The sequence below is a fragment of the Lissotriton helveticus genome, chromosome 3_1 (genome assembly GCF_964261635.1).
Source record: "Lissotriton helveticus chromosome 3_1, aLisHel1.1, whole genome shotgun sequence".
Classification (NCBI taxonomy): Eukaryota; Metazoa; Chordata; class Amphibia; order Caudata; family Salamandridae; genus Lissotriton; species Lissotriton helveticus.
In genome coordinates this window covers 190,748,386-190,772,871 of record NC_136061.1, presented here as the reverse complement: position 1 = coordinate 190,772,871, position 24,486 = coordinate 190,748,386, and the positions used below count along the sequence as shown (strand labels likewise).

Genomic DNA, 24,486 nt, shown 5'->3' with positions numbered 1-24,486 from the left:
TTTTAATTTTGCAGTGCACCTACCAAATATAAACCAATAGACTACTACATAAATGAAGCCTGCGTAGTTCTACAACTGCAAGGGTTCTATGCATGTATCACTTTATAACACCATGAGTACTGCCCGTGTGATTACAGAACCAATAAGGCACTGCCTAGCACCACCGCGACTTTAGGGACTGCCGAAGCTCACCCTGCATATTTAAGTAAAGCCCCAGAGGGTGGCGATTGTCACGGTAATTTCCCTTTCCAATCACGCCAGATATTCTTAGGGATTGTTGTTGAATAGTGAGCCTTCTGTTAGCAATTCCTATGTTAGAACTCGTGTGCTAGTTTGTACAATGTGTTTCATTCAAGATAAAAGTCATTTGTTACTTTGGTACAATGTGTTACATTCAATAGAACTGTGTGAAAAACAGAAAACTTGGTTTACACGTGCTGACCTGATAACCATAAGTACACACGAGACCTTCCTTTCATGCCCAATAAAAGAATAGCACCTTTCTGGATTGCACGTGTTAAAAATGAAAATCCAGCTCACACGGCGCACGCGGCTCACGTTGACGGAGACTTCTATTTAAGCTGCTTGCGCCTAGTTTGCAACGCTTAGTCTCGTCAAGGAAAACCCTTACCTGCACTGCTGCCGATTCCCGGTCTTTGGGTCCTTTTTTCTGCCGGTTTCCTGGATTCCTCTGGATCGGACCTTAGCTCCTTCGTCACTTCCTGACTCCGGGGTCATAGAGAAACTCTCCTGGACTTCCGGAGGATCGCGTTTGCTTCCCACTCCTCGAGTTGCCTAGACAACGGAAAAAAGAAAAGAAAACAAGCACAGATAAGTGATTTTTGAGTATGTTATTTAATCTTTAAACAAACAACGATTTAATCTTTAAACAAACAACGAAAGTATTCATTTCTTCGGACACAGTTTCTTGGAATGTAAAAAGAGCTCTTGGAACTTGGTTTTCAAACTTGTTTGAATTCAGAAGTTCACATTTAAAGACTTTGGTAGACATTATGGATGTTAAAAACTGAACACTAGTGGTAAGAAGAATTACCACAAAACAAGGGTAAAAGTGAATAACTAAAAGGGACATATTTGTTGTTGTCAATGAAATGTTCATGCCTTTACCAAGTTTTCTGTTTACCCATAGGACAAGATAATTCAAGCAAAGATATATTTTTACCCGAGAGTAGAGAATTCTTATCGTGGGTGAGTATCAGTACTATATATATCATAGGTAAAGATTGCGAAGGAACATTTAAGAGATATCAGTGATGTCTTAGAAGTGAGTTATATTCTTTTGTGTCTAAATCTATGTTCTCTGATTGTTTTATTTAGACACTCATGAACACTGCCAGATAAATGGTATCAAGTGATAGTACAAGAAAATAAGATTGACAGACAGTGATCATTCAATCAAGATTTTCTCTTGTCTCTTTGTTTCCCATTCCCCCTTTCTCCATGGGAACCTTTTGAAGCAGCAGAGTTATTTCTAGTCTCTGTGTTTTGAACAGCTTCCAGGGGGATTTGGGTTCGTTCACCTCTCAAGAGAAGATTCAGGAGTACAGGTGAGTGGTAATCGTGACAGAAGACTAAGCCACTACACCTCTTCCCTGAGAGATAAACGAAAATGGATGAGTTGGGCGATTCATCAGATTTGACAGAAATAGTTAGGAACCTCCAGTTACAAATGCAGCAATTGAAGCAAGAAAACTATGTACTTAGAGAAGAATTATCAAAAACTAAAATGGGTTTTATGCAATGGAGAGACCCCAAAGGCCCTGACAAGAGTCCCATTTTTTCTCCGCCTAAATTTGGTGTTACAACCTTTCCCTCTGTAAACCCCGTAGCGCAGCAGAATGATTCTAATGTTCAAGTGACAGTGGTAACTCCAACACCTGTTCCTCTAGCTAATCCAGAACGTTTTTTGGGAGATACTTCTCGCTTTGCACCATTCATAAATCAGTGTCAACTACATTTTCTTTGCAAACCTCAGATTTTTAATTCAGACTCTACCAAAACGGCCTTCATTATCTCTTACTTAGGAGGAGTGGCAGCGGGCTGGGCTATACCATTAGTTGATAAAAATTACCTTCTTTTGCAAGATTATAATGCCTTCAAGGATGCCATGACACAGCTTTTTGCTCGTCATGTGTTCGTTCAGTTAAGTGATAATGAGTTATTAAACCTCTGTCAAGGAACAAAAGATTTGCTTAGTTACATTACTACCTTTAATATACACCTTTCTGAGGCTCACTGGCCTGAGGAAAAACTTACCTCTCTATTTTAGCGAGGTCTAAGAGAGGAATTGAAGGACTCCTTAGCTCATATTGTTGACTTACCTGTTGATTGCGGAGAGTTTGTAGATTTGGTGGTGAAATTGGATCACCGTTTGACCAAGAGAAAAGGTGAAAGACCTAAAACTGATTTTAGACCTAAAACGGACTTCAGACCAGTATTGTTTAAATCTGAAAAAAGAGATAAGGACAAGGAAGAAAAGCATAGTGATCCTGAACCAATGCAAATAGGGGGAATTAGAGGGCCATTTTCCTCAGAAGAAAAAGAAAGACAAAGAAAAGAAAAGTTGTGTTTATACTGTGGTAAAAGTGGGCATTTTGCCAGAGATTGTACAATTAAACCAAAGAAAAAGAAAGATGTTGCTCTGGCAGAACTATCCGAATCGGGAAACTAAATTACTCAAAGAAAGCTGAGGTCGTTTCTTTGAGACAGTAGAACCAGAGATCTCAAAGAAGGTTCTGAATACTAAAACTAGTGTAGCTAAATACATGATGGTTCTAATGACTGTCATTGTAACTATTCAACAAAGACATGTTTTACCAGTTTTAGTAGATTCTGGTGCTACAGGATTTTTTTTAAATTTAAATTTAGCCAAACGATTTAATATCGCACACATTAAGGAGGTACCCGAGCCAGTTAGGGCTGTGGATGGCTCAGCCTTATCATCAGGTGTGATCCGATCACACACAGTTCCTCTAACTTTTATTAGCGAAAATGGACATACTGAACAGCAGATGGTTTGATCTTATCGATACTGTTAATTTTGGAATTATTTAAGGTATTCTTTGGCTTGAAAAGCACAATCCCAAAATAGACTCGGTACAAAGAATAGTGAGTCTTGATTCCACATTCTGTATAACTCACTGTTATCAGGAAGCTAAAGATCCAATATTTCCCTTACATTGTGCCTCAACACACATTCCAGAGAGCACATTACTGATTAGATACCAAGACTATGCTGACGTTTTTGATCCAGTTCAAGCTACTCAGTTACCCCCTCACAAGGGTAAACAATTGTAGAATTGACCAGATTCCTGGAATACCATTACCTTGCAGTCGTATCTATGCCCTTACCGAGCCAGAGAATCAGTATCTAAAAGAATACCTAAATGACCTATTAGAAAAGGGTTTCATTCGCCATTCAACCTCTCCGGTTTCCTCGCCTCTTTTCTTCGTGGTGAAAAAATCTGGAGATTTGAGGGCTTGTATCGATTATCACGCCGTCAACAAAGCCACAATAAAAAAATCGGTATCCCCTGCCATTGATTCCTGTCTTATTGGACCAGGTAAAAGGTTCCACTATTTACACCAAGCTTGACCTTCGCGGTGCTAATCACCTGATACGAATGCGTGAAGGTGATGAGTGGAAAACCGCATTTCGTACTAAATTTGGACTTTTTGAATATACTGTCATGCCGTTTGGGCTATGTAATGCCCCAGCGGCATTCCAATATTTCATTAATGAGGTTTTTCACGACTTGTTAGGCATTTTTGTTATCGTCTAAATTGACGATATTCTGATCTTTTTTAAAAACGAAGAGAAACACACAATACATGTCAGGACAGTACTTCAAAGATTAAGAGAATATTCTTTGTTTGCCAAATTAGAAAAGTGTGTATTTCACGCTCATTCAGTAGACTTTTTAGAATATGTGCTTTCACCCAAAGGAATAGAAATGGACCCAAAGAAAGTAGAAGCAATAACTAATTGGCCGGTTCCCACTTCTGTAAAGGAAATCCAAAAAGTATTAGGGTTTGCTAACTTTTATCGACGATTCGTTGCTCATTTCTCAAGAATTGTGTCTCCAATCACGCAATTGTTAAAAAAAGGTCAAGCCTTTCATTGGAACAGTGAGGCTAATGAAGCGTTTCAAGAATTAAAAAAGGCCTTTACGTCAGCTCCGGTGTTAAGACATTGTGACCCAGACCAACCCTTCATAGTCGAAGCAGATGCTTCTCAAACTGCAGTAGGAGGAGTATTAATGCAAAAGGATCCAAGGACTGGATACCTCCATACCTTGGCATACTTTTCACGAAAACTGCTACCTGCAGAACAAAACTATACCATAGCTGAACGTGAGTTGTTAGCGATAAAATATGTTTTTGCTGAATGGAGACATCATCTTTTAGGAGCTAACATACAGTCACAATCTATACTGATCACAAGAATTTACAGTTCTTTTCATCCATCAAGGCACTAACACCAAGGCAAATGAGATGGTTGCATTTCTTTAGCAAATTCGATTTTTTGATAACTTATCGACCAGGGCAAAAGCAACTGTTATCCAACACTTTGTCTCGTTTGCATGAAAAAGAGTCACAAGATCCAAAAAAGAATGCTCAGAATATCATACCAGTTGATAGAATTGTAGCCGTAACTCAGTCTGATTCCTTCTTGGAAAATGTTAAAAAAGAATAAAAAAAGATTAGCTCAAAATCATGGTTACATAAGAAAGACTGTTCATCTTCTGATGGTTTATATTTTTATAAAAAGAGACTGTACATTTCTACTGAAGAATTACGACCAAATGTTATGATTTGGCATCATGATTCCAGTCTAACTGGTCACCCTGGAATTCATAAGACCATAGAAATGTGTTCTAGAACCTTTTGGTGGAATACATTAAGAAAAGATGTCGAAAATTATGTAAGAAAATGTCCCATTTGTGCTGGTAATAAATCACTACACACAGCTCCTGTTGGTTATTTACAGCCCTTACCTATTCCACCAGTTCCTTGGCACAACATTAGTGTCGATTTTATCACTGACATGCCTTTATCAAATGGTTTTACCACAATCTTGGTGGTAGTAGATTTATTATCTAAAATGGGTCATTTTATTCCCCTGTCAAAATTACCTTCTGCAATGGATTTTGTTGATATATTCATCCAGAATGTTGTTAAATTACATGGCTTGCCAAGTAAAATTATTTCGGATAGGGGCCCACAATTCATTTAGAAAATTTGGAAACATTTGTGCAAAAAACTAGAAATTGAGGTAGCTTTATCATCAGCTTTCCACCCACAGACTGATGGCCAAACAGAAAAGGTTAACTAATTTCTGGAACAAACATTACGATGGTTTCTAGCCAAGTTAACTTCTCAATGGGACAAAGCGCTGCCTTTGGCAGAATTTGCTTATAATAACTGTGAACATTCAACCTTAGGTTGTTCACCTTTTTATTTTCTGACAGGTTATCATCCCCGTAGTATTCCTGTACAAATTAGATCAAGAGGATTTGCCAGCAGTATCGGAAAAAATAAAACAGTTGCAGACTTTCCAAGAAAAAACAAGAAATCTTTTGGCTAGAAATAAGACTATCCAAAAAAGGAAAGCTGATAAGCATAGAAATCCATAATCCCCTTATAAAATTGGTGATTTGGTTTGATTATCAACTCGGAATATTCAGTTAGATGGACCCAGAAAACTACAACCCTGTTTCATAGGACCCTATCCAATTCAAGAGATCCTAAATCCAGTCTCTGTCTGGCTTTCACTTCCATCTGAGTATTCCATTCACCCAGTTTTCCAAGTCTCACCATTAAAACCCTACCATCCTGGAACCCGAAAAGATAACCCCCTTTCTCCGATCATTATAGATGGTCACCTAGAATACGAGGTAAAGCAAATCCTGGATGCTAAGAGAATTCACAACAAATTGTATTATTTGATTGATTGGAAGGGTTACGATGCTGCTGAAAGGTCTTGGGAACCTGCGTCTAATCTTAATGCTCCAAGACTGATTAGAGTATTTCATGCCCGCAACCCGAACAAACCACGACCCATAGGGCGGCCTTTGCAGAGAGAACTGTCACGGTAATTTCCCTTTCCAATCACGCCAGATATTCTTAGAGATTGTTATTGAATAGTGAGCCTTCTGTTAGCAATTCCTATGTTAGAACTCGTGCACTAATTTGTACAATGTACTTCATTCAAGATAAAAGTCATGTGTTACTTTGGTACAAGGTGTTACATTCAATAGAACTGTGTGAAAAAACAGAAAACTTGGTTTACCCGTGCTGACCTGGTAACCATAAGTACACACAAGACCTTCCTTTCATGCGCTATAAAAGAACGGCACCGTTCTGGATTGCACGTGTTAAAACTGAAAATCCAGCTCACACGGCTCACACGGCAAACGCGGCTCACTTTGACAGAGACTTCTATTTAAGCTGCTCGCGCCTAGTTTGCAACGCTTAGTCTCGTCAAGGAAAACCCTTACCTACACTCCTGTCGATTCCCGGTATTTGTAACTTTTTTTCTGCCGGTTTCCTGGATTCCTCTGGATCGGACCTTGGCTCCTTCGTCACTTCCTGGCTCCGAGGTCATAGAGAAACTTTCCTGGCCTTCCGGAGGATCGCGTTTGTTTCCCACTCCTCGAGTTGCCTAGACAATGGAAAAAAGAAAAGAAAACAAGCAGAGATAAGTGATTTTTGAGTATGTTATTTAATCTTTAAACAAACAACGATTTAATCTTTAAACAAATAACGAAAGTATTCATTTCTTCGGACACATTAAGGAACAGTTTCTTGGAATGTAAAAAGAGCTCTAGGAACTTGGTTTTCAGACTTGTTCCAATTCAGAAGTTCACATTTAAAGACTTCGGTAGACATTATGGATGTTAAAAATTGAACACTAGTGGTAAGAAGAATTACAACAAAACAAAGGTAAAAGTGAATAACTAAAAGGGACATATTTGTTGTTGTCAAGGAAATGTTCATGCCTTTACTAAGTTTTCTGTTTACCCATAGGACAAGATAATTCAATGTGCCCCTTGAATTGAATTATAGGTGTAGATTACATAGGGGCACATTTATCAGATCATTCTGGTGTGAGTCTAAATTTGAGGTTGGAAGCAGAAGAAATCATTTCAGTTTGGAGACTAGATCGGACAATTTTAGCTGATGCAGAGGTCCTAGAAACTCTTAAAGAAGAGATACAAGTTTTTCTAGAAGTAAATGTGGGCTCAGCTAAGGAAGATACAGTATGGGAAGCGTGTAAAGCGTTTATGAGAGGTAGAATGGGAGCTCAAGGGGCAAAGAAACGAAGACTGTATTATAGTCAGGTCTCAAAGTTAGAAAAAGAGATTCGAGAGTGCGAAATTAATCGAATCCCCCAGGATGTGACTACTTCAGATGGCCCATGGGAGAAAAATCTTTTAGACTTAAAGGTTCAACTTACTGCAATACTTACACAACGAGTTAAAGAGAGATGGGAAGCTAGTCGGTTGGCACATTTTTCATATGGAGAGGGATGTGGCAAGTTACTAGCGTGGAAAGCCAAGAAAGATGTCGTACGGAACCATATTAAAGAGATCAAGAAACCGGGCATAGATCAAACTATAACAGAAAACAAACAGATTGTAGAAGCATTTCAGGAATACTTTACGAATGTTTATACAGAAGACCTTTGTCCCGATAAAAATGAGATTGAGACCTGGCTACCCCTAATAAAACCACTGTCAGATGAGGATATGCTTGGGCTTAATAAGGAAATAACTCAAGAAGAGCTGATAAAAGTGATTAAGGATAGCAAAAGAGGGAAAGCCCCTGGACCAGACGGTCTACCCGCAGAAGTGTATAAAGCCCTAGGAAATACGTTGGCCCCCACTCTGTGCCACTTGTATAATAGAATTTTTAGGGGGGAAGTGAAAATTCCAAGCTCTTGGAATGAGGCAAATATTGTTTTAATACTTAAACCAGGGAAATCTCCAAAAAACATGGATGCCTATAGGCCGATTTCACTTTTAAATTGTGATTATAAATTCTTTTCTAAAATTTTGGCTGATAGGCTTGGTAAAATAATCCATAAATTGATACATGAAGATCAAAGGGGTTTCATTAAGAGGAGGTACTTAAAAGATCTTACCTACTCTTTGATAGGTTTGATAGATGTAGCCTCTAAATATGAATATCCCTTGGCAGTGATAGCATTAGACGCTGCCAAGGCCTTTGATCGAGTTAATTTTGTATACTTAAAAACTCTCCTGCAATATCTTAATTTAGGAGACAAATTTACGCAATCCATCTTTTCATTATATTGTGTCCCGACTTCGCGAGTACTTATAAATGGAACTCTTACGCTTCCTATCAGGGTAATGCGGGGCACCCGGCAAGGATGTCCCTTATCACCTTTACTTTTTAATATATATATAGAGCCTCTCGCTTGTAAAATTAGAGCCTCAGAAGAGATACCTCCTTTTGCTGTGATGGGCTGGGCAAAGAAATTAGGTTTATATGCGGATGACATTATTGTTTATTCTACTAATTTAGTTAGATCTTTGGAAAACTTAGTAAACACAACAAAAGACTTTGGTAGGATTTCTGGTTACCAGTTAAATCAAGAAAAGACCGAGATAATGACCTGGAATCTTAACACGAGAGGGGTAAAAACTACAGCAGAAATGAGATATCTTGGTGTCAGGATTACACAGAAGATTGAGGACTTGGCTAAAACTAATTTTGACAGAGTGAAAAAAGAGGTTGGTGATACGCTAAAAGGCTGGATAAACATACCTTTGTCAATATATGGGAGATCTAACCTTGTAAAGATGGTGATTATACCAAAAATTACTTTTTTGTTTGAGACTATTCCGTTGTGCTTTAAAAAGGAATGGTTGGCGAAAATACAAAGTATGATAACTTCATTTATTTGGGCGTCAAAAACCTCTCGAATTTCATGGAAGAAAATAAGAAGAAGTGTAAATAAAGGAGGGTTGGCGGCTCCAGATTTACAAATATATGCATGGGCTTTTTGTTAAAAAAATTGTAGGATGTGGGGGCGTGGCCAACTGCTGAACATGGCGGCAGCTTAACTTGGGAGCTCCGCAAGGCAAACCGGCCCGCGCACTAATCCGCATGCACATCCGTCTATTGACCAGCCTGAAGGGGTGACATCGGCTCCGGGAACCAAGCGGCGCCCTTTAAGCCGCCCCCGGTGCAAATCCGACGCCGGGAAGTGCTCCATTCGTCGGCGGTGAGGCGGGGCCTACAACAGCTCAGCAGCACCGGCCTAAAGTACTGGGACTGACCGGCCGGAAGCTCACCCTGCCCGGCCGGAAGAAGTCGGCCTCAGCCGGCACCCGCGCCTCCCCGCCTGACACCAGGTCTCATCACAGCGCTTAAATACCGCAGCCTCTGGGATCGACCTCCGGACCCCCTGAGCCAAGCCTTCGACACCATCGGGGGCAGACGAGACCCTGCACAGCGTAGGAGCCATCCTGGATCTGCGCTGCCGGGCGGCCGCCCCATCACACACGGCAAGGTAGGACGGAGGACGCCTGGGTCGGCGCAACCCCCCCGCAGCTCTGAACATTAATCCGGGATACCGTTGGGCAAGAGAGCTGCTTCCACCGTGGTGGCGCCAGTCACCAAACCGCCCGTTACGGACCTAGGTGGCGGCGGTCTGGCCCACGTGAAGCGGGAAAACGTAACGGAGTGCGAGTAGCGCTTACATCGCCAACAACGCAGCGAAACCCTTCTACTGACTCCAGCGGCAGCAGCCACGGCGACGGAGGCCTCGCACGGGGTTGTAACATAAGGCGGCACTCTGGGCGGGGAGCGACCTGGGCCCTGCGGTACGCCGCTATCAGTACCTTTACCGGCTGCTTCAACGGCGAACACCAAGGGGGAGGTCTGCACAGTGGGAGGCCGGGCAGGGACCAACTGAAAGGCCGGACATTGTAGAACCAAGCATAACATAATGGCGGGCAAGACCAGGGGGAGCACGACAACGGTGCAAGCAAAGCTTGATAAATTTGCTTATGCCCAGACCGGCCACTCACAGGGGCCTGGACGACACTCCGCAGGTGCCTCCACCGGTGCTTCCACTGATGCAAATGGCACTGGGAAAGTCACACTGGAAGCCATTATGAGAACCCTCATAGAGGTCCAGGCGACGGTAGGCACCATCTCCACCGAGGTGAACCTGCTACGAGCGGATTTTAAGAAAATATCGGAGAGGGTGTCGCAAGTGGAGGTAGTCACAAAGTCCCTCGTTGAGGACACCTCAGATCTTCAGGTGGCGATGGAGCGACTGGAAAAGACCACTAAACAACTTCAAGAAAAATTGGATGACCAGGAAGGGCGCTCGAGAAGAAATAACGTCCGCATCCTGGGCCTTCCGGAATCGGAGGGGAAGGGGGCCATGGACCTGTACATCGAGGACCTCATTAAGACCAAACTGCAACCTAAAGGCCTGTCCAACTTCTTCTCCGTCGAGAGAGCACATCGTGTCCCGGGAGGTACGGCCAAACCGGGCGCCACGCCGCGGCCGGTGCTGGCCAGACTCTTCAACTTTAGGGACAGGGACGCCATTCTGCAGGCAGCCAGGGTGGCGCAGCCCGTGAAAATACTAAACTCTACTCTGGCGTTTTTCCCAGACTACACGGCCGAGGTGGCCAGACGTCGAAAATCCTTCAATGAAGTTAAGAAGACGCTTCGTGACAGGGGTCTGCCCTATTCAATGCTCTTCCCCGCCAAACTGCGGATTGTGGCTGAGGGGAGGACATGGTTTTTCGACAACCCCGAGGTGGCGCGAGAGTGGCTGGATGGCTGGAGACCATTGGGCAAGCCTCAACGCCCGCACAATGATCGCAGAGACCGCCATAGTGAGAGGACGCCGGAACACCGTGCGGCCAGCCCGGCCACTGAACAGGGCGCGGCCGGGGGCCTGGACTCTGATCTTGAGAGGGACCCGTTTGATTCTGGTCAACCTAACAGGGGCTGAGTGACTACAATGGGTGCGACACGGTCTGGACACAGCCCTTGGGACCTTGGGCCGATGGAACTGAGTAGGGCAGGGCATGGCCGGAGCCTGTAGGGGACTCACCAACCCCACAAGCAAGTAAGACTAGATAGGGGGGGGACAAAAGCACTCTGCCAAGTTGGGGATGCGGGCGGGATTTCGTCCGTGGTGCAGGGGAGCAGGGAGGGGGTGGAGGGATGGGAGTTACAAGGTTAAAGTTAAAGTTAAGCTTTTTGGTCATCATCTTTGCGATTCTACAAGGCACAGATACATTGCTAACTACAGGCGGCATGCACCGTTTCCGCACACTGGCTGCCTTATCCTGCTGCGCATTGATATCATGGTTCATGAACCCAAATGGCACAACAAGACCAAGCTGCACCCGCTGTAGGTACCCCTGTAACGACACAGGTGCCCCCACTGAAGCTCCTTACATGGAATGTCAGGGGGCTGGGGGACAAAATTAAACGGGGCCTGGTGCTGCAAACTATTAAACGTCATAAATCTGACCTAGTGCTGCTGCAGGAAACACATCTGACAGGGACCACCTGCAAGGCTCTGAACAGGCGTGGGTACAACATGGCAGTACACTCCGAGTTCACCTCAGGTTCCAGGGGCACTGGGATACTCCTCAGAAACAATTCCTCCTTTTTGGTCACTGGTCACAAGACAGATGATCAGGGGAGGTTCGCAGCACTCTCAGGCCAGTGGGAGGGGAGGGCCCTGAATGTGATATCTGTATACATCCCCCCGGCACTTCACGCTACAGCCTTGCCAGCACTTAGCCGATTCCTTATTGATCTCCCGGAAGGGGACGTGATCCTGGGGGGGGACTTCAATGCTATCACAGACCCCCTATTGGACGCCTTTCCCATACGGGATCGCCAGAGAGGGACTGCCACACTTCCGGGCTTCTTGTCAGCTATGGGCCTCACAGACGTCTGGCGTCACCTGAACCCCGCAGTGAAGCAATACACACACTACTCAGCAACCCACGATAGCCTCTCACGTATTGACTACTTCTTCCTTCTGGGGATTGGGCTGAGCTCCGTGGATGGACTTGATATCCTGCCGCGAGGCATTTCCGATCACTCCCCGATATCCCTTCACCTTTCTACTAAAGAATGTAAACGAGCTAGGCTGTACCCGATCTATCCCAATTACCTACAGATACCTGACATTAGGAAAAAACTCAAGTTAACCACCACACACTATTTCAATGAGAACACAGGATCGGTCACCTCACCCTCAGTCCTCTGGGAGGCTTACAAGACGGTCCTCCGAGGGGCATCCATATCAGCCATTACTGGGTATAAAAGGGAGTCTAGAGCTGCACTGGCTAATTTGGAATTAGCATTACACACGGCGAACACTGCACATATGGCTGACCCCACCCCTGAGACAGCACATGAATTACAGCTCCGCCAGCAGCAACACCAGGCGCACCTCACTACGATCACCAAAGGACACCTCGCGAACACCGTACACCGAATCTATGATGTGGGCGATAAGGCAGGGAAGATGCTGGCATGGCTGGACAAACGGGGTGGCAGTAACAAGGGGATACACAGGCTCTACGATGCGGCCGGCAGGCTGCAGACTCACCCGGAACAAATAGTCCACGCTCTAGCTCGCCACTTCCAGGGGATATACGCACCAACACGGCCAGTCACTGAGCAGGAGGCTACAGAGTCACTTAGTCACATTCCCGTCCCCGTGCTCACACCTGAAGCACAGCAGGAGCTTGATGCTGACCTGACAGAGGGAGAGGTCCAGTTGGCAATACAGGCGCTGCAGTCAGGCAAGGCCCTAGGCCCGAACGGTATTCCTGTGGAGTGGTACAAGACAATGGACTCGGTGCTGGCCAAGCCCCTCTTAGACATGTATAAAGACAGCGCAAAAAAGGCGCTGCTTCCTCTCGACCAACGCACGGCCACCATTGTGGCCATCCCCAAACCAACCAAGCCGCCAACAAACGGTGCCTCGTACCGACCCATTTCCCTGCTCAACACAGAAGCAAAGGTCCTAGCAAAACTCCTGGCCAGTCGTCTAACCAAGCATCTGAGTACCCTGATACACCCTGACCAATCGGGCTTTATGCCACACAGAAGCACAGCGCTGAATCTACGGAGGGTCCATGGGGTACTGGCGAAGGCGCATCTTCTTACGGAGCAGGCTGTGATACTTTCCCTAGATGCTAAAATGGCGTTTGATTTGGTGGAGTGGGAGTACCTCTTTGCTGTCCTAGCCCGCATGGGTTTCGGCCCCCAATATCTGGCATGGGTGCGACTACTCTACACGCAACCGATGGCGCAGGTGGTTGCCAATGGTCGCATATCTTCAACCTTTCCACTGGGGAGGGGGACTAGGCAGGGATGCCCGCTGTCGCCCCTGTTGTTTGCGATTGTGCTGGAGCCACTGGCAATCCTGCTCAGATCAACGCCGTTATTCCGGGGCATCACTTGGAGTGAAGGGTGGGAGGACAAGGTCTCCCTGTATGCCGACGACATGTTAATATACATGACCGGACCAAATGAAGGGGTCCCCGCCCTGTTGGCGGTTTGCGATGAACATGGCAAAGCCTCGGGATATACCCTGAATTGGTCCAAATCTGTACTCTATGTCCTTAAAGGCCCGGCTCCGGTGCTGCCGGCTGACTGTCCTCTCACAATAACCACCTCCTCCTTTAAGTACTTAGGTATTTATGTGACGAATGACTCTAAACAGTTCTATATCGAAAACCTACAGCCGCCTCTGCAAAGATTGCGTGCTGATGTTAAATACTGGGCTGCACTGCCACTGACCCTTCTAGGGCGCGCGGCGCTCTATAAAATGATGGCTCTCCCGAGATTTCTGTATGTACTCGAAAACTCCCCTTATGTGGTTAACCCACAGTACTTTAGACGGGTAGCGGCTTTAGTCTCCAGTTTGTTGTGGAGTAATGGCCCGGTGCGGATAGCGCAGGCAAAACTGGTAAAGAGCTGGTACGAGGGGGGTATTGCACTACCCAATCTCCAACTATATTACTGGGCGTCACAGCTTAAGGTTATTAATCATTGGATCCACATCTCGCGGGAGGACCCCGCATATAAAGCGGACTGGTCGCAACTGGGGACTGAGGGCATGCTCTCGGTGCTGTACAACTTCCCGCAAGTGAAAACCCTGCTTGGCCCAACGCTTCACACGGCGACACTCTGGCATACGGCAACATCGCGCCTAGGGTGGAAGGGTACAATCACCAAGCTAACTCCGCTATGGGACACTAAAACACTGGGTAACCTGCGAACCTGTAAGGGGTTTGCGAGATGGGACGACATAGGGATCTCGGTGGTGGGGGACCTCTGGGACAAAGGCACGGTTATTCCCTTCCAGCAACTCCAGCAACAATTCGGCATGGGGCCCACTGAAACGTACCGTTATGTACAAATCAGGCATGCTCTAATGCGAGCGATCCCGCCAGACACCACACTCCCAGAATCAACGCCACTTGAGGATAGGCTACTCACCGAATTCATGGAGCAAAAAGCAACCTCACTCACGTACAAAAAATTAATTAACAACCTGCCAGACCCCACACTTAAACTTAAAGAGAAATGGGTGGAAGAATTGGGCGACATGGATGAGGCGGAGTGGAACGAGGCACTGGCATCGCCAAGGGAAGTAGGCATATCAGCTAGATTCCGCCTAGTGCAGCTCAAGGTGTTACACCGCACCTACTACACTCGCACACTACTCCACAAAATACAGAGAGCACCACACCCATACTGCCTTAGGGGATGCGGGGAGGACGGGACTCTCTTCCACACGTTATGGGAATGTCCACAAATCAGGGAACTATGGCGACAGATTATGCGCACAGTCTCTCAGGCCATCAATGTATCTGTCCTGCCAGAACCTCGTAAGTGCCTGTTGAACATTTGGGACCCTACGGACCTAAACAGGTATGGACTACTGTGGGTCACACTAGCAGTGACAGTGGCCAAACGGGACATTGCACAGAGATGGGGTGCTCCGGAGTTACCAACGGTGGCGGGATGGATTAGAAACATGGACCTTCTCATGGTAAAGGAGAGAGCAGTGTATGTACTAAGAGCCTGCCCCCGCAAGTGGAATCGGGTGTGGCTGCCATGGAACAAATATAGGGGTGACCCGTGTGAGGCGTTGCCAGAGGGTGAGGACTCAGATTCGGAGGAAGACGAGGACTAGTGGCAAAGGGTATGCCACCATAATAAAGGGGGAGACCGGGGGGCGGAGGATGTGCACCGCTACTGAAGACGGAATGCTGAATGTATGAGCCTGTAGAATATTATATGTGAACGTACACTCTTAATTGTACAATGATGACCGTTGTTGGGTTTTTAGGCTTGTTTTCTATTTTCTTATATGTTCCCACTAACACCCCATATGGGTGAAGACAGACTAATGAATCGAAATCGTGTGAACGGGATAAGCGTTAAGGAGAAGGGGTGAAATTGGGCCATGTAATACGTATGACGGTTCTATGCACTGTTCAACTACTAGGACATAATTGGAACTGATCGCTGTCGATGCAACCTGTGTTAAATCCTTTCCCCGCTGGGGGCAAAGTACTGCTGTTATGTCAATACAACTACAGAATGTCGATATGTATATCTCTTCTAAACTCCTGACAATAAAGAATTTAAAAAAAAAAAAAAAAAATTGTAGGATGTTATTGGGTACCCTTGTTCAATCTCAGATCGGCGGACTTTTTGGGATAATGCTGAAGATATCAGGTTATCACGAGTTTGAATACTTATATAAGTTTGGAGACCCCAAGTTTTTTAAAAAGGTGAAACTCAAGACTCTGAGGGATCTGGCTGAGATTTGGTATAAAATAAGAAAAGTATTTAAGATCCCCTATCTAAGTTATATGGCTCCGATATGGGAATCGCCGGGAGCTCCTTCCTGGACAAGAGACGCTTTAGCTTTAAATTTGATAAAGGAGCCCGCCTTGCAAAGATGGAAAGATTTATTTCTAGACGGAAATTTAATTTCTTGGAGTTCTTGCCAACAAAAGTGGGGCCCAGTTTTTTCAAAATACAAGTACTTACAGATCCAAAGTTGGGTAAATCAGTCAGAATCAGGGATTGGACGGGAAAATGATTTTGAACTAAAGTTGGAGTCAATGGTTTTTAAGAAGGAAGTTGCTTGCTGGTACTGGCGAATATTGGAAATGGAGGATGGAACATTTGATTTACCAGAGACCCTGTGGAAGAAAAGCTTGCCAAGGATCGCGACAGAAGACCAATGGCAAGTAACTATGAGCATGCTATACAGAATTGTTAAACCTGCAAACCTAAGGCGAAATGTTTTATTTACCATTCACAGGGCATACTGGTCCCCGTACAGGCTCTCTAAATTTAAAGATGGAGGAATAGTCGAATATCCAAAATGTAAAGCTCCAAATGTCGATGACTTACACATGTTTGTATCGTGTCCGAATATCAAACAATTCTGGATTGAAGTGAGTAACTCCCTTTCCAAAGCATTGAACCAACCCATTGAGGTAAGCCCTGAATTAATTATTACCGGGAGATATGATTTACAAAATAGAGTTTTGGGTAACAATGTTAGACTTATTTTTTATGCTATGTTATTAGCACGCCGAGAGATATGTAAATTATGGGTCTCACCACTCAGTCCTACTTTATTGGACTGGATCTTAGCCATGAGATACATGGCTAAGCTTGATATGTTAGATCGCTCTAAAAGAAATAGAGGTTTTTGGATACCCTTCCTGCTAAATTTTGGTTAAAGTTATATTTATGTTAAAAGTCCGATGATTAAGCCCGTGCCTGTCTAGCTGGTATATGGATCATCCGAGGACGAGGAATAGAGATGGTGGAGGATACACATCTTGGGTCGGGTGGTCAAGAAGGACAGTTGAGAGGACACCAGAACCAAAAATATGTGTTGTCTACGCCCCATAACTCTAGACCAGCCTAATAGACAATAACAGCCCAGTGGTGGATAAGTACGAAGGTATGGGCGGCAAGACGGCAAATGAGGATAAAAAAAAAAAAAAAAAAAGATAATTCAAGCACAGATATATTCTTACCCGAGAGTAGAGAATTCTTATCGTGGGTGTGCATCAGTACTATATATATCATAGGTAAAGATTGCGAAGGAACATTTAAGAGATATTAGTGATGTCTTAGAAGTGAGTTATATTCTTTTGTGTCTAAATCTATGTTCTCCGATTGTTTTATTTAGACACTCATGAACGCTGCCAGATAAATGGTATCGAGTGATAGTACAAGAAAATAAGATTGACAGACAGTGATCATTCAATCAAGATTTCTTTGTTTCCCATTCCCCCTTTCTCCTTGGGAACCTTTTGAAGCTGCCAAGTTATTTCTAGCCTCTTTTTTCAACGGCTTCCAGGGGGATTTGAGTTCGTTCACCTCTCAAGAGAAGATTCAGGAGTACAGGTGAGTGGTAATCGTGACAGCGATCCCCGAACATCAGTTGGCGTCTAAGCCCCCCGAACAAATAGTAAACAATACACGAGAAGGTGGCGATCCCCTACGCTACGAAACATCTCTATGCCCTTCCGTGCCTAATTTACATGTGACATTAAGATCCCCAGTCCTACAGAGACCCCGCAATATAATATTAGGATTAGCCACGGAACATTACCCACCAGCAGCCTAATTTAAATCAACGAGTGAGACCCCGCTTTTTTTTCTCCATTTTTACCATCTGGATCCGCTCTATTACAGCAATACGAGGTTTTCCTCCTCTTGCTTCAACTAGTCAAACAAGGATTTGCTATCACAGGGTGGAAACCATGCACCCGCCCTCTAATAGCAAACATAAATGTCCCGCGGATGCACACCCTGGGACATTGTATGAGCTGCGCCTGGGAGGCCCCGCTCCCTAGGGCCATGATGCATTGGTTAGTATAAACGCATACTAACACTACTTACACAGGTGTAGTACAGCAACCAGAGTGTAGTGAAGAGGTAGAGGAAGCGATAAAACAAAAATTATAAATCCTACCAGAGGTCGGATGACAGAGTTCAATGAGCTGACGACCCTGGGATGAGTAGAACCAGCAAAATGGGTCTTCTGCCCAACGCAAGCAACTTTGAAGTATTGGTGAGTGCTGCCTTCTTTTTATCTTCTCCCGCTTGTCGCCAAATTTATGTAGTGAAGAGGCAGACAGCAGTGGATCCAATAAGTAGATTTATTGCAGGAAAATAAGACACCTTAAACAGTCACCAACAGGAGCAGACAGCAAGGCAACCGTCTTCTCCAGCACCGTGTACAAACTCCCCAAGGTTCCTCTCATGACAGCCCTACATTCTAACATTACATACTTACATTCTAGTAGAATTACATACTAACATTCTACTGTGTCTTACATTGGAATACTACACAGAGCACATGACTTTACAGCAATGAGGTCATGGCTTCATCCAGGAGTCAGACCGGTAGGGGTGAGTATTTCGCTTCCCACTCCCTGTATTATATATAAATGCCAACTAACACTACTTCCCCAGTCTTCAGACCAGTAGGAGAAAGTAGTGTGCTACCCACTCCCTATATACTATACATGCATACTAACACTACTTACACAATTATACTACAGTGGCTAGTATCCTACAGCGCCCAGAGCCTATCCCTTTACAGCAATCAGCTCGGTTTGATCCCCGAGTCTTCACACCGGTAGGCGTGAGAACTTCGCTTACGGTAATGTATAAACGCACGGTAGCGGTCAGTAGTTCGCTTCTCACTCCCGGTATGGTATAAACGCTTACTAACACTACTTGCACACGTATGCTACACGGACCAGAGCACATCAATTTACAACAATGAGCTCACAGTTTAGGCCCACGGTTTCATACCCGAGTGTAGCAGCATATCATCTCCGCACCATGTCACTCTGAACAACACCGCACTTTCAGACCAGTAGGAGTAATTACTTTGCTTCACACTCCCCCATAGAGCTTACAGTGCTCCTACCATCCTTTCCTACTTTTGTCGCCTTTTTTTCCCCTTACTCGCTTCAACAGATTCACAAGATGGAGGCAAACACTTCCGAGTTGCAACCACTTGCAGCGCTCGCAACGAATAAGCAGCAAGCTCGTGCTCGTAACGCCTCAGCCAATCAGATGGCAGAATTCCCAAATATCGATATCTGTAAATTTCGATGTTTCTCAAAAACTACTGAATGGATTTACACCAAATAAACAAAAGTGTGCTTTCTAGACCAAGACCCTTCTCCGTGCCAACTGTGGGGTAATTCCATTCACCCGTTCGACCTGTATCCTTGTCTAAAGTTTCCTATGGAAATTAACATGGATAAAACACGTTTTGGGACCCCCTTTTTTCTCAGCCCCTCCTACGACAAATCACCCCCAAACTTTCAACATAGGAGCTAACATGAACAAAGAATTAGTTTGGAAAATGTCATGAAGATTCATCAAACAACGCCAAAGTTATAAGCAAAACAAAAAATGCTCTTCCAATGGAAACTAGGTCCTAACTATAACTACCTACTGGCGACCGCCAGTAGGTAATATCCCACAACGTGGTTCCATGCACTTCCCTTCCTCTGGGAAAAACGGACTGCAAGACCACAAATTCGTCCTGCAATTTGTTTTTAGGTCTCGCCTGTCGATGCGCATGCGCATCGAGCAAGCGAGACTATAGGGGCTCATCCAGACTTTATCTAACTTGCAAGGAATCGTGGCGATTCCTTGCAGTGCCCGTGACTTTTAAGCTCAATGCGCATGTGCATTGAGCTTAAAAGCGCGTGCACAGCCGCCCGCATTCCTCCGACACCTTTTGAAGTGAAGCTTAGCTTCACTTCAAAGGGCCGGCTTCTTCACACCCACATGCCGCTCTGCCCCGCTCCGCCCCCTCCCCTGAGTCATCCTGCCTGCCCAGACTTCTCCTCCCCCCCTCCGACGTTCCCCCCGCCCCCTCCCGCCACGCAATGCCGAGCTTGTTTTCTTTCTACCCCTTTCCCTAGTCTTTCTCTCGCTTTCCTTGTCTCACGCATCTCTCTCAATGTGTACCTCGTTACATCTATCCATGTCTCTCCCGCTCTCTTCCCATTTGTTCATATGTTGTCATCTGCCAATCTTTCTCCCTACCTCTTCATTCGTTTTCCGTACATTTAGCCCTCAAACCAAATTCCTGTCTACTCGTGCCACCTGCTTTTTATCTGTCAACCTCTCGCCCCACCTCTAGCTCGCTTTCTTCTTCTGTTTACCCCCTCCGTCCCCGTCTCTCTCCATCCGTCAACCCTCCCTCACCCGACCCTCCCTGCCCTCTCTATCCCTTCCGTGGCTTCCTTTCGCAGTTAATGATTGCGGTATTTTCCGCACCTTGGTTAGCCTCTGCTCCTGCTGTGTCTCTTACTGTGTGGATGCAGCTGTAATTATTCTCCAGGTTCACATCCCTCGAGACCTCTGGGTAAAAGTGCTGCCTATAAATAAATATTCGATGTCTCTGCAGCCCCTCTCCTTCCCGCTATACGCTTTGCAGGTTTCTCGCCGTCTCTCCGGATCTCTTTATCACATTCCGGTCCCTCTCCATATTGCTGCGTATTTTGTCCCTTCTGCCTTGCTCTGTCTTTTGTTCACCTTCTTCTCTCTTTTTGTTGGCTCTCTTGTTCAAAGTGGTTGTCTTGGGACGCTTTCTCAACTTCTACCTACCCACATTATGTCACGCTGTTCACACCCAGCTCCACAGTGCAATCAGTGAATGTCTGCAACCTACATTAGTTGAAGTTCGCTTGTAACGAATGTAAGTTTGTTCGTTGTAGGCACCGAGGCATAACGTGCTTTCTAAAGCAAACCGTTCGGCAGTTGTTGCATGAAATGAGCAGCAGCACATGCCATTGGTTACAATGTTAAATGCTTACTAGAGTAAGCATCGGTACTTGCCGGTAGTATGCCGGTACGGTCCCATCAAATGCATTGTTGCAGTGCTGAGAGATGCAGGTATTCTCCCTTGCAAGTTAAAAGAAGTGCAGAAGTACCGGACAGTACCTGTCCATTTAAAGCACTTACATTAGTAGTTTGAAACATCCAAACTGATTCATTCGGTTTCCGGGTAGCTACAACAACATGCATTTGCAATGCAATAGGTCTCGCAGTTGTTAGACTTTGAGCCATTGGCATTGTAAATGGCAATGTCTTTTATCTATGTGTTGGTTTTTAAAACGTTAAATAACACATAAATAAAAGGCAGTGCCATTTACAATGCCAATGGCTCAAACTCTAACGACTGCGAGACCTATTGCATTGCAAATGCTTGTTTATTCAGCCACCATTTCCGCCATGACGCGTTTCGGCCTCACTCGGCCTTGTTCAAATAACGTGCTAGGGAGTTACCATGCTGTTTTTAAAGTGCCAGTGTATACACACATGATGTTTTACGTTTCATAAGCATAAACAACATACTTTAAATGCACACTACTGTTCGTGCAATTGTATACTTCAAATGTGCAAAGTACTGCCATAAATAAGGATTTAACTTATTTAAAAACAGATTTAAATACTAAAACTAATTTATATGATAATTCAGGTAAAATACCAACATCATTATTCTAAAAGCTTTTCTATATAAAAAATCCAGTTGATCATGTACACCAAATTAAAACATATCATTTATGGGCCCATATGTTACACTGCATGAAATTCATAAAATCAAACATAGTGCATTTTCAAATAGCATGAAGTTAAAAACTCACTGTGTACTGTAATTTAGGATTAATACCCCACTCATTGTTTATCACGGGTTACATCTATTATATCACTCCATGCCTCATGAATGTTCAATTATGTCTCATCTTTACCTAACTGCCAGTTTGAACTATTAATTTACTGTTTCCACCTATGTTTAATCTACTGGTAGGCGATGTTCACTGGACCTACAAATTGTTGATATTGTGATGTACACTGTTCTACAGACTTTTTTGTTATATTCTACTATGCACATTGATGCCATTCACTGCATTTACTACCATAATTGCATTTTCTATATGTTCAACGTTACAACTTAAAGTGCAAGTGCTAAAAATAAATATAGTGCTACCAATAAACTTTTTTTGTTGTATATAAAAAACGTGTGCTGTTAAAACATTTCATCCACTTTCATTATGACACAATGTCGCTGCGGCAATGCGTTTGAAGAATCTTTCATATATATATTCTTTGTCATATATTGTTTCATCTCATTCTGCCCACCTTATTTCATACATAAGCATGTCGGAAAGTCTTTACTGGAGTTGTGTCCATTTGGGGTCTTAGTGTCTAGCTCTAGTGTATATTTCGTCACGAGGAGACGGAGTTTAGCCTCACAATTACCTCCTCGTCTAGACACTAGCATACAATCAATTAAAAAATATATTAGCAAATCCAAATGGTTGCCTTGTTTTTCTTTAAAATGTCGTGCCATCGGATACGTGGGGTCACTGTTGGTGATTGCCCTCATGTGCTGCAGTATACGTTTGCGGGCCTGTAGTTTAGTACTGCCCACATACTGCAGCCCACAGAGGCAACCCTACACCACATACTCCGTACGGCATGTTAAAAATTTAGATAACTTGATTGGGTGCTGTGAAAAAGAGATATTGTACACAGTCTTGTTGATTCCACAATTGCATGCAGGACAATTGTTGCATTTCACAAACCCTTTGCGAGCTGTTAACCAATTGCCATATATATATAAAATTCCTCTAAAATCAGCCGAACTAAGAATTCCGATTTACTCGATTGTTATCAGGAGAGACCTCAGTACTGCATCTTTCAGCCCACTACTATTCCTGAAAAGTAAATTTAACTGTACTTACCAGTAACCTGAATTTCCTTCCATAGGATATCATTGCCTGCTATATAAAATATATATAAATTAAAAAAATATTAAATAAAAAAATACAATTTCAAAATTTAAAAATCTTTTTTTTTCAATTTATATTAAAATATGTAATGTAATTTAAAAAATAAAATATCTAAAAATAAATACTTTAAAACAATGTAGTATGAAGCCGGGTTGACCCCCGGAGAGTCACGCGTCCTACCGCCCCATATCGCTACTCAATACGGAGGCCAAGGTGTTGGCCAAGGCCTTGGCTAACCGGCTGAAGCCTTACATTATGGACTTGGTACACCCGGACCAGGCGGGCTTTATGCCCCGGAGGGCGACCCGGCACAATATCAGGCGGGCCCAGGTGGCGATCTCTGCTTGGAGGAGCTTAGGTGAGCCGGCCGCACTATTGTTAGCGGATATAGACCGAGCCTTCGACTCCTTGAGTTGAACATATTTATTTGCCTTGTTACAGCGCCTTAACCTGGGTCCTCGCTTTCTGACCTATATACGGCTGCTATACACTAGTGCCACTGCGTCCGTGCGTGTCGGGGGGGCAACTTCCCGGCGCTTTCCGGTTCTGAGGGGAACACGACAGGGGTGCCCCCTCTCTCCGTATCTGTTTGCACTGGCTATGGAGCCCCTGGCGGCGTGGATGCGTATTGACGCCCAGCTTAGGGGCTTTCGGTGGTCCCTCAGCCTGACTGATAGGATAGCGTTATACGTAGATGATGTGCTGTTCTTCCTTACGGACCTGGATCGGTCTGGGCCACAGCTGCTGCGCATTCTGCAGATTTTGGGGGAAACCTCTGGTCTGTGTGTGAACCCTAGTAAGTCCACCTTATGGGTGCTGGGTGACGGACAGAGGGCTGGCGTATGGGCGGCGGACCTACAATTGGCCACCGGAGGGATGAAGTACCTGGGAGTCTATCTGTCTGAAAGCGCGGGAGTCTCCCGAGCTCGCAACCTTGCCTCGGTCTGGGATCGCACGCGGGCGGATCTGAAGGTGTGGTCTCGTATGCCTTTGTCTATATATGGGAGATCGGCCATATTTAAAACGGTGGCACTCCCGCGGCTTATATACCAGCTGCAGAATCATCCATATCCCATCCCGCCCCGCTGGTTTCAGCAGGTTAACTCGGCACTGGGTGGGTTTCTGTGGGAGGGGGGGACCGTGAGGGTGGCACTCCGGACATGCTTCTTGTCCACGTATGCAGGTGGTCTTGCCACATCCGATATCCTGTCGTACTACCAGGCTGCGCACCTCTTAGTCCTTAATGATTGTTGGTACGGCGACAGGGGCGATCCAGCCTATGCGGTGGAGCATCACCTGATGGGCTCGCCATCTGCCCACACCTTGCTTTACTCGGCACTGCTCCGCCGGGGCCTTCCCTCCGCCACGCAGGTGGTCTTCTCTATCTGGCGGCAGGCGCTACGTAGGATGAAATGGTGGAATGTCCTCACCCGGGAAACCCCACTTTGGCGCAACGGCCGCTAGCCCCACTTGGAGACCCTTGAAGGTTTTGGTGGCTGGGATGCTATCGGTATTTCCTCCTTGGGTGATGTTATGTCAGGTGATACATTGAAGTCCTTTCGGG

The 24,486-nt window shown here is 44.9% G+C and overlaps 2 protein-coding genes across 3 annotated transcripts in view; one reads left to right on the top strand and one right to left on the bottom strand.

The window, feature by feature from the left end:
* The window catches only part of FKBP6 (FKBP prolyl isomerase family member 6 (inactive)), an 875,880-nt gene that overhangs the window by 184,013 nt on the left and 667,381 nt on the right, over positions 1 to 24,486 (top strand). The gene's annotated exons all lie outside the window — the stretch shown is intronic.
* The window catches only part of TRIM50 (tripartite motif containing 50), a 271,952-nt gene that overhangs the window by 156,871 nt on the left and 90,595 nt on the right, over positions 1 to 24,486 (bottom strand). For both annotated transcript variants that reach the window (XM_078679583.1, XM_078679584.1), the window contains 2 exons: positions 6,522 to 6,685; positions 632 to 795 (listed from right to left, as the gene is read on the bottom strand). The gene's annotated coding sequence lies outside the window, so the exon portion shown is untranslated. The remainder of the gene's footprint in view (positions 1 to 631; positions 796 to 6,521; positions 6,686 to 24,486) is intronic.